Here is an 11,004-nt window from a genome sequence, read left to right on the forward strand (position 1 = left end):
GCCGGGGGTCAGTGAGGTGATATGGAGCGTGACAATGAAGCTCTAGAGTTACAGTGCAAATCTGGGGAGGTGACTCCAGGAGGCAGTTATGTATCCCAGACTGCTCAGGGACCAGCAAGGAGTCTGCTCACTCTCACTGCAATAAAAGGTGTCAGAGATTCTCATTAAAGCTAACTTATGGATTGAGTTGACAACTCTGGACCCATGAAGATGTAAAGTCTGTTAGACACTTATTTGTTATCACGGGGTGTTCTAAATGATCAATATAACGGTTGAGATAATGGAAAAATAAAAGATGTTACAACTTTAAATTCAAGCCAAGACACAGCAGTAACATCTGGAGCGGCCCTGGCAACAAGCCTCCAGTCTCTTCAGCTGCACCATAAAAGCCTTATTATTACCGGTGGCTGTCTGAAAGTACCACCAGCCGTAATATCGGTGGGTGTTTTCTAGTTTCCAACTCAGTCACTTCTAATTAATCAGCCACACTGATACATAGTGGATCTGACAGCACGTTGTCAAATCACTGCCATTCCAAACGTCAAAACTGCAGAAAGAACAACATCACGGGCAATTAAACGCATTACAGCCTCCAAGAGCTGCCACTTGGACTCCTGCGAAGGGTCTGTGGCTGCACTGAAGTGGAAGGAAAACACAGGGGACTGCAAACAGAGCCTGGGGCCAGGTAAGGAGCAAGAACAACACAGGCCTAATGCACCTCAGCTGTGTTAACAGTAACCATCCTGCTGAGGGGATGGATCATTGACATGGACAAAAACAACAAAAGCAGAACAAATGCTTAAGGTTGTGGGTGAAGGGGTTGTGGCGAGCCACCAGGGAGTGGTGTAGGAGCATCTGTGTCATTTTGAGAAGGTAGTCTGAGGCTTGGCTTTCAGTTACTGCTCTAATCAATGTGCTGAATTCTTGTGATTTGGCCAAAGAGCCCCCTGGGGTGGACCTACTCTGATGGACCAGTAAAGGAGAAGGTGAGAGGGAGAGAAGAGGGGTGGAACTTATCCTGGACTTATTTGCCTCACCACTGAGCCAAAAACCATCTTCCAGGATTAAATGCACAGGGAGCAGCTTCAGTTTGATCTCATTAGTATTCGTAGGTACTAGTGTCTTAAGTTAAGTTTTTGTAATTTTGGATATATGCTGAAAAGTACAATATGGACGATTTGTCAGCATCTAAACGATATTTTATCCAGCTAGCATACAATAAATTGATCAACAATGACAGTAAAGACATTTACATTGTTACAAAAGATTTCTCTTTCAAATAAATTAAATACTGTTCCTTTGAACTTTCTATTAAAGAGTTAGTTAGTATTTTTGATGAAATCTGAGAGCTCCCTCCATAGACAGCTACGCGACTACCACTTTGACGCTTCAAAAGTTCATAAAGAGATCGTAAAACTATTCCATATGAATTGAGTGGTTTATTCCAAATTTTTTTGAAGAGACATGATTGCTTTATATGATGAACAGAATTTATGCTTTTATTCACATTTAAACATTCATCAACACACATCAGTTGTGGTAAATGGAAGCTCAAGCTTGTTTGCTTGACGCGTGCGAGAACCAGTGAGGTTCATTCTCGTGTGTTACTTAGCTTACAGAAGAGGTTTGTTCTTGCACATCAAGCAGGTTCGGTTGAGCTTTTGTTTATGTTCGCTGATCAAAGTTTATATATGAATAGAAGCCTAAATTAAATATTTTCACCATATAAAATGATCGAGTCTCTTAAGAAACTTTTGACTAAACCACTTGATTAATATAGATTAGTTTTACGATCTCCTTATGAACTTTTTGAAGCGTCAAAGTGGTAGTCACGTAACTGTCTATGGAGGGACAGAAAGCTCTCAGATTTCATCAAAAGTTTTTTTTTTGCCCCCCACTCACAGACCCCCTGAAGGCCGCTGTGTAATTCGCACCCTAGACACATTGGGAGAAGCATTTCAATAACAATAATAAATGCATATAAAAATGCAGAATTTAATCGAATTAATCGAATCGCATCGAATTTAATGTGAATCGCCCCGAATTGAATTTGCAAAAATCGTTCTTGAATTGAATCAAACACCTACGAATCGTGAATCGAATCAATTCGCTGTCTACCCAAAGATTCACAGTCCTAGATGCGATGCGTTTGTGTAAAAAAAACATTTATATTTAAACAAGTTATGAAGTAAAATATGTAGCTTCTGCCAGACCGCCTTGCATATTGAAGTTACAAATAAAGTATAAACTGGCGTCACGTCAGTTACACTTTTTCTGTGAGTTGAATAGGGACGTAGGACGTAGTGTAAGCTTTGTGAACTGCAAGAGTTTTACACTTTCGGCGTACATTGAATACGGAAGGCGGCTCGTGCAGAAGATAGATATTTTACTTCAAAACTTGTTACATTTGTTTTTTTTACACAAACGCATCGCATCGCTTCAGAAGGCCTTATTAACCCCCCGGAGCCATGTGGAGCACATATTTATGATGGATGGATGTGGATGGAAGCACTTTCTTCAGCTCATACTCGTTGATCCCCATCACTGCCATTATAAAGCTCGGATGCGTCAGGATATATTTCTGCGATTATGTTCATCAGAAAGAAGAGAGTCATATACCCCCAGGATGGCTTGAGGGTGAGTAAAGCTTGGGCTAATTTTCATTTCAAAGCGAACTAATCCTAATCAAAAAATCTTTGATTAGGATTAGGAAAAAAAAAAAAAAAAAAAAAAAAAATCACAATTTTCACAAAAATATTAAGCAGCACAAGTGTCTTCAACATTTATAAAATTACAATTAGAAGCATATTAACATGTTAATCAAATCAATTAATTCATGGACTTAATCAATTAATTCAGTGTTGATGCTTTTAGTGTATTCTATCAACTCACCAATCAACTTGCAGACCAACCTTTCACAGATCTCCAGTGGTCTCTAGTTTTGAAGCACTGGTTCAGAGGGAGGTTTGAGATTGTTTTGGGAGTGGGGAAGATTGGAAGCTCCATCTCAGTCTTTATGATTGCATTTCAAGCAGTAAACAAGACTCACCCCATGGGGATCCTGTGACATTGTAAAATGGAGCAAGGGCTTGTGCTTCAGAAACTTTTATTGAACTATTTACAGTTGCCTTGGCCTGCACATAAATTCATTATGGCGACATTTTAAACTTCAGCATATGCTTGAGCTCTCCTAAATGTTAACTAGCCCTCAATGTCATTTTACACCCAGGCGTAAGTCTCATGAGGGCCCAAAGGAAACAGATTAGGAGGGAGCCACCCCAGAGAGAAGGTTATCAGTGCTGTGCACCAAAGAGATTGTCAGATAGCTAACAATAAAACATCCTGACCCAGGAAAGACCATTGATGAACTTCATTGAGGGGCACCATAGTGTGGCTGCTCCAAAAAGTGTAGAGACGCACTTTCCAGCTTATCTCAGAACAAGTGTGAAATTATTATCTGCTAAGGAGAGCAATTATCTATAGGGGGACACCACATCTTGAAGGGAATGTAAGGCCCTGCGGGAGGGCTGTGGTTTGTGGCTGAAGCACAAACATGCAGCCGTTAACGGCACAGCCAAACCTTAGACAGACAGACAGCAGCACGAGTCGCTACCCTCAAGGTATTCAACTAGGCTAATCTTTCAAGTGGGAAATTAAGCTTCCTACTGCTCACAGAGAAGAATAAAGGCCGTTTTGTCAGAACCTAGTGAAGTTTACCATAATCAGAACTAGGCTTAACTAAAGTTGGGAAGATTGAGTTGTAGGAACTTGACAATGCAGTGAACTCTTCTCTTACTTACATTTAAGTAAATGATTACATTGACTACACAAGGAGTATTTTCATGTTAAAAAAGAAAAACTAACAGGCAGATGGATTCTATTTCCACAACTTTCATAATGTAACCACAGAACAAGACCATATTTATTTACAATGGAGATAATCCCAGGGAGCAACCTGGGGTCAAGTACCTTACTAAAAGTCACAATGGTGACTGTTTTGTGCTCTTGAATAAAGCACTTAAATGGTGAACTTGAATCAATCCAAAATTTTCAACCCTTTGAAATGATTTCTTATTTGAGACCATAATATTAAAATCAACTCAACAAAAATCCAAATGCATAAAGTGGTGCTATGATACTCTTCCTTTAAAGCTTCATTAATCTGTATTCGATTAAAGGGTTAGTTCACCCAAAAATGAAATTTCTGTCATTAGGATATCATGTAAGATATTTTATTTTTGATGAAATCAGAGAGGTTTTTTATCCTCCATAGAAAGCAACAAAATTACCACATTCAAGGTCCAGAGAAGCAGTAAAAACGTCATTAAAATAGTCAACGTGACTACAGTGGTTTAACCTTAATGTTGTGAAGCAACGAGAATACTTTTTGTGCGCAAAAAGTATGCTATTTTAACTATGTTTAAAAAATATGCTATTGTGCACTATTTTAACTATGTTTTTTCTACTTGGATGTGGTAATTTCGTTACTTTCTATGGAGGATAAAAAAAAAACCTCTCGGATTTAATCAAAAATATCTTAATTTGTGTTCCAAAGATTAACGAAGGTCTTACGCGTTTGGAACGATATTAGGGTGAATATCTGACAGAAATTTTATTTTTTGGTGAACTAACCCTTTAATAATGATTGTCAATTAATCAATTTCAGCCCAAATACGTTTAGCAACAATGCGAACATTAGGATATTCAATAGAGAAAAAATGAGTAACACAACAGCTTACCGAGTAAAAAATGGTCATCTGACACTATGTACTGTACATGGAGTCATACTGAAGTTGAAAAGCTGAATATAGATGACTTGATCAAAGACTTCATCTGCATTTAGTATCACAGGGTAAGAACAAGAAGCCATTTTCTGTGATGCTGCCATGCAGTGAAATATGTTATACATTTTTTAACATAAATTCCTCCTAACTCTAATTGAACAGCAGAATCCACACCACAACTACAATGATAACTACGAGACAGAAGAACAGTAACTAGGGAATCACTTTCAGAGCATTTTTTCCCAGCTGATCAATGATCCAAATATTTTAAAGCACATACTGCAGCTATGTTCATGGCGCAACATCCATCTATCATATATGAGTTTGTTCGTTTTTTTTTTTCTTGGTTCTATGCATGCAAAATGTGTCCATTCAGAGATATTTGAGCCAAATGGATTTTGAATGCAATTTGTGGCAAAATGTGTATCTTCGAAAATTCTGTTGTACAATTATTGTGGGGGAAAAAAGTGTTTTTCTGAAATACTGAAATCACTCCAATAAAAAAAAGGTTTTATACATCATTAAACAACATTATTCTAATAGTAAATATTTTGCAGATAATATTTTAATAATTTACTTTGACTTTAGTGCAGCGACAATATAAAAGCCCATTATTATTATTAATTTTGGAAACAAAATTTTGTCTATCTATATAATATGACACTAACTACATGATATCACATTTTTTCTCTCAAAAAAATAAGAAAAAAAGGCATGTGCTAGACACCTCCAATTCAGAGAATCTTAGAATCTGTTGCTATTATACATATGTTGTCTTAGTCACACAACCAAGTAGGAATTTTGCTGTTTAGTATAACTATTTTAATTACTTTATTAAAGCCGGGCACACATTTAACGACTATCTAAAACATTCTAAGACTGTGCTCAACATACAACGATTGTTTCCTGCGACTGAAGCAGATTTATATACTCACACATGGAATTTGAACACCGTCTGCAATCGCCGACTGGCTCTGACTGGATGCGTTTGAGCGCAATCAGTCATAAGTATCAAATTACATTCATAATCGGCCTTACAATCGTTAAGTGTGTGCGTGGCTTAAAGTAAGTGATTACATTTGATCACTTTTTGATAACTTTTCCAAATTTCTAACAAATGTGTTCAACTGTTAATCATTTTCGAACATTTAAACCAGGCAGGGTTATCCTTACAGTAATATTAATTCAACACTGATTATTGTCAGACTTTCAAAAACTTGAATTAAGATTATAATAATTTACTTCTAAAGCATAGACACCAAAAAATAAGACTTTAGCACCTCTTTTTATGTTGAGATCGTTCTGAGGTTAAATACAGATTTAAAATCATAGCTTTATGATACTGTTTTTGAAAATAAATATTTGGATAGCTATGACAGGAAACACTGGCATCTAACCATCTATGCCTTAGAAAAAAACAGCTAATCTTAAAAAATAAAGCATATACATAATCCCAAACAGGAAATAAAACAGTTATTGAATAAGCATGCATTCTCTGTCCTAAACTCCTGACACATTGGTGTTTCATATTTTAGAGCAGTCAATGCAATTTAGGAAAGAAATCAATTAAATTAATATTATTTAACATATCCTAGCTTTTTATAGAGAATATTCAGATGTAACCCCATTTGTAATCATTAACATTTTCATAAGTAACTGTAACTTAATCACATATTTTTTCTCAGTAATTTTAACGGTTTACAGTTACTTTATTTTAGTGTCCTTTTTACATATGTTACATGTACTTACCATAGTAATTATGCATAATTACATGCAAATATCCCTCAACCAAACCCTAATCCTACCCTAACCCTATAGTAAGTACATGCTGTTAATTAATATTACTCAGTACTTAAATATATAATTACACTGTAGCAATGACACCTTAAAATAAAGTGTAACCCATTTATTTTGTAATTAAATTATGTAACTCTGTTACATGTAACTCCTCAACACTATATAGGGGTCATCATAAATTTACACTGGCTGTGGAAATCACTGTCAGATAGCCCTATGTCAAACATGAAGAATAACAGAAGCATAAGGGAATGTCGCAAGTTCAAGTAATGCAGAAACAATCTTTGCTGTAGCACATTACATACGTCGTACATGAAACATTACAACAAACTGAGCTCAATGAGAAACAGACCGGTTTTTGGAGGAGGCGCACATTAAAGCACAAATGGCACTGGCTATATCATCCTTTACCTCTCAGAGCTGGAGGAGGTTCTGATGTAATGGCTGGAAAATCTTGGCCGGGGACGCTTCATTCATGCGATAAGGCTCACACTGACTGCCTTTGTGAATACTACACAGCTTATAAACGCATTAGTATACTGAGATGGAGATGTCACGGAGCAAAAGAGATGGTTTTTGGGAGAGGGCCAGACTGCTATAATTTGCCAACGCGGATTTGATGAACCCCATTAAACGGTAATAGCTGATTTTCTAAATCGCTGCCAATGCTCCTCTCTTTAACAAGCTTCTGAGGATGTTTGCCTGTATCCATCCTATTAACTCCCCAACTCTTCCTGATGTCTTAATGCAGGTCAGCTCCTCAGGGTTTTAGGGAGAGAGAAATGGATAGAAAAAGAGAGAGCAAGCTTTCTGTTCTCTTTTTTCTTATCTTTTAGCACAGCCAGCTATGCCCCTCTCAACAACCAGCTAGGCTTTCTTGGCACAGTCTATACCACATAGAGAAACAGCCCCACCACAGACTAAATCTCAGCACATCTGGAGCAAACCTGTTGTCTGGTTGATTACGGAGACCTGTATCGCGCCATGTGTACACAGAATAGCGCGAGGAAGCCAAGATGTGCAGTGATGCTGACAGATATGCAAATCCACGTGCACTGTCCTTCCCTCAACTCTCCCCCCCGAGGAATAAATCTGCATTTCATCATGGTTCCTTTAGGTTGTAAATGTATTAAATATTCAGTACATATATTAAAAATGCAGCTGAGCTTAGAGAAGATATGTAAAACTTCACCTCCTCGCTGAATCAAAGCATGCGCCTTATCAGCTAATTATTTTCCACTGGATTGTTTATTAAACATGAACCCGAAGACCTTCCTTTCTGCTCTTGTGGAGTGTGTTGTGATGGCAGGCAGGGTCTGGGTCTGTTCGAGACAGCCTGTAAACAGAGACATAGGAAGTATAAAGAAGAGACTGGCAGAGTGGTGCTGAGGACCTCCACCATTCGTCCTGGTTTGTAGAGCCTGCTGTGTGGATTACAGCATGCAATAGACGGCACCATAACAAGACATGAAACAGGAAGGGAGCACAGAGAAAAATAATAATGGTTGTATTGAAATGTACTAGAGGACGCCCTGATTTCCTGAGGTCAAGTCAAGTGGGAGTGCACAGTGTTAAAACTTTACTATTATGGCAATATTTTCACTACATTTTAAATCTGAAAAAATCAGAAATTTTCAATCTGAAAAAAAAAAAAAAAAAAATTGGTACCATTTCAGATATAAAAAAATATTGTGCAGGTCACAGGTCAGGTTACTACTGCTCCCTTAAAGGGTTAGTTCACCCAAAAATGTAAATTCTGTCATTTATTACTTACCCTCATGCCGTTCCACACCCGTAAGACCTTTGTTAATCTTCAGAACACAAATTAAGATATTTTAGTTGAAATCCGATAGCTCCGTGAGGCCTCCATAGGGAGCAATGACATTTCCTCTCTCAAGATCCATAAAGGTACTAAAAACATATTTAAATTGGTTCATGTGAGTACAGTGGTTCAATATTAATATTATAAAGCGACGAGAATATTTTTGGAGCGCCAAAAAAACAAAATAACGACTTATTTAGTGATGGCCGATTTCAAAACACTGCTTCATGAAGCATCGGAGCACAAATGAATCAGTGTGTCGAATCATGATTCAGATCGTGTGTCAAACTGACAACGGCTGAAATCATGTGACTTTGGCGCTCCGAACAGCAGATTCGATACACTGATTCATTTGTGCTCCGATGCTTCATGAATAAGTCTCTTCTGCTCATCAAGGCTGCATTTATTTGATCAAAAATACAGTAAATTCATTAATATTGTAAATTACTACAATTTAAAATAACCGTTTTCTATTTTAATATATCTTAACATTAAACGTATTCCTGTGATGCCAAAGCTGGTATTTCATAAATTATTATAATATGCTGATTTGCTGCTCAAGAAACATTTCTTACATTGCTGCTTCATTTTTTGAAACCGTGATACATTTTTAGTTTTTCTTTGATTCATTTGAAAGTTCAAAATAACATTTATTTCAAAAATAAATCTTTTGTAACATAACTGTCACTTTTGACCCAAAGGGTAGTGCAGAATCTCTCTTTCCCTGAAAATAGTGTCGATTTTCGTTATTAAAGCTACTTTGAGGCATATAATTAGAATCCAGATTTACTTGAGTCTTGGCTAAGGTATAAGTAAACAACAAAAAAGTTAGCTCTCTGTAAACAGCTTAATGTGATGTTTGTGTTCTAATCTCAGCCAGGATCCACAGAAAGCAAGTGAATCTTCAAACCACTACCACATGTTTGTGTGTTGCAATGATTACTTATTTTGTTATGAACACAAACAGCTGGCATTTGATTCATCACCAGTAGGCAGTGGAGTTTATATGAGCATGATTTGCAGTGATTACCACTGTGGTTGTTGCCATGACTACAGTTTGGCGGAGTGATGCAGTGACCCCAGCTCCCCTGGCTACTGGCCGTAGCCCCGAACATGAACCAACAGAGCGACTCAGACAGTCAAGACTTTGACAAACAAACAAGTCAATCTTAAGTAGCCAGACAACATCTGCTGCAAAATAATTTACGACTTTGCCTGGCTGGAGATTTTCAACATTATGTCCCCCATTTGACACAGTCCATTTCTCCTAGTCAACATGATGAACCTTGAGTGCAACTGCCAACAGCGATAAAATCGATTCTAAACTTGTACAAGTGGGCAACAATCTGCTAAACGAACACTGAATGACAAAGACACATTGTACAAAACTCTGGAATAGTACAGACACAAACAGCAACAGATTTATTAGGCCTAGTAAGCAGTGAGAATAAAACTCTTGAGAAGCAAGCTAGGTCTTGTTGACCATAATTGAATTAATTAATTAATTAAACTTACCTGCAGTTTCGGTAGCTTGGTTATTTTTATAACAGCGTAGTTTTTTCCAGTAACGAACTACTTTATCTAACGAATTGCGCGACAGAACGCAAATATCTGTCGAAATAAACAAACGCGCGCGCTCTCTCTCTTGCAACACAAAGTCCGATTCATTCTATTGAATCAGTTCATCCTAAACGTTCCTCTTCGATTCTTAGGAATCTTTGATTCATTCTAGTGAATCTCTTCATTCTGTTCATCCTGTCATTTCAAATATTTACTATAGAGTTGGAAAGTCCGATTCATTCAGGTTACGTTAATCATTCTAATTTAAACGGTCGGTCCTCTCTTTTTTTAGACTTTGCGATTTTAAATACGATTCATTCTAGTGAATCGGTTAGGTTGGGTCAAACGATTATTAATGAACGGATTCACAAAAATGATTCACCCTGTTGTCGACCCTGTTATACAAATTATACGTTTTTGTTGTTTTTAGTATACATTTACCTGTTCAATTTCGATACTGTCACCCTGAGACTGTTAATCCATTCAAAGCAAAAAATACAGATCTTATTAAATTGTAAATTATTGGACAGTTGGGCCTATACGTTTAAATTATAAAAACCACATTGTCCTCTAAAAATCAATAATGTCGGTTGCAGCTTTAGGTTCATGGAAACGCAAAAAAAAGTATAATGTATTAGCAGCTAACCACCTTTTCAAAACATTAGCTTTCAGTTACTTCATATTATGATTAGCTTTCAAGCTAGCTTCCTCAAAACTGGTTTTGAGAGCAGTTTCAGTAGCCCCAAATGCGCATTAGTTCTCAACTTCTGCAAAAGTATGAAAGAGCCTAAATACTCTCCCAGAAACTTAAAGTTCACCCAAAAATGAAAATTCTGTCATTAATTACTCACCGTCATGTCGTTCCACACCCGTAAGACCTTTATTCATCTTTGAAACACAAATTAAGACATTTTTGATAAAATCCAATGGCTCAGTGAGGCCTCCATTGACAGCAAGATAATTAATACTTTCAGTGCCCTGAAAGCTACTAAAGACGTATTTAAAACAGTTCATGATGTGACTACAGTGGTTCAACCTTAA

General features: G+C 37.1%; 1 protein-coding gene across 9 annotated transcripts in view; it reads right to left on the reverse strand.

The window, feature by feature from the left end:
* xpnpep2 (X-prolyl aminopeptidase (aminopeptidase P) 2, membrane-bound) overlaps nucleotides 1-10,070 on the reverse strand; it is a 102,645-nt gene extending 92,575 nt beyond the window's left edge. For 4 of the 9 annotated variants that reach the window (XM_048175787.1, XM_048175789.1, XM_048175783.1 and 1 more), the window contains exons 1-2: nucleotides 9,919-10,061; nucleotides 7,774-7,917 (exon numbers count right to left, since the gene is read on the reverse strand). The gene's annotated coding sequence lies outside the window, so the exon portion shown is untranslated. Of the gene's footprint in view, nucleotides 1-7,773; nucleotides 7,918-9,918 lie in introns of all 9 variants that reach the window. The other 5 variants (XM_048175797.1, XM_048175796.1, XM_048175794.1 and 2 more) reach the window with 2 other exon arrangements.
* Between the last annotated feature and the right edge of the window lie 934 nt (nucleotides 10,071-11,004).

Source organism: Megalobrama amblycephala, linkage group LG23, assembly GCF_018812025.1.
Source record: "Megalobrama amblycephala isolate DHTTF-2021 linkage group LG23, ASM1881202v1, whole genome shotgun sequence".
NCBI classification, from domain to species: domain Eukaryota; kingdom Metazoa; phylum Chordata; class Actinopteri; order Cypriniformes; family Xenocyprididae; genus Megalobrama; species Megalobrama amblycephala.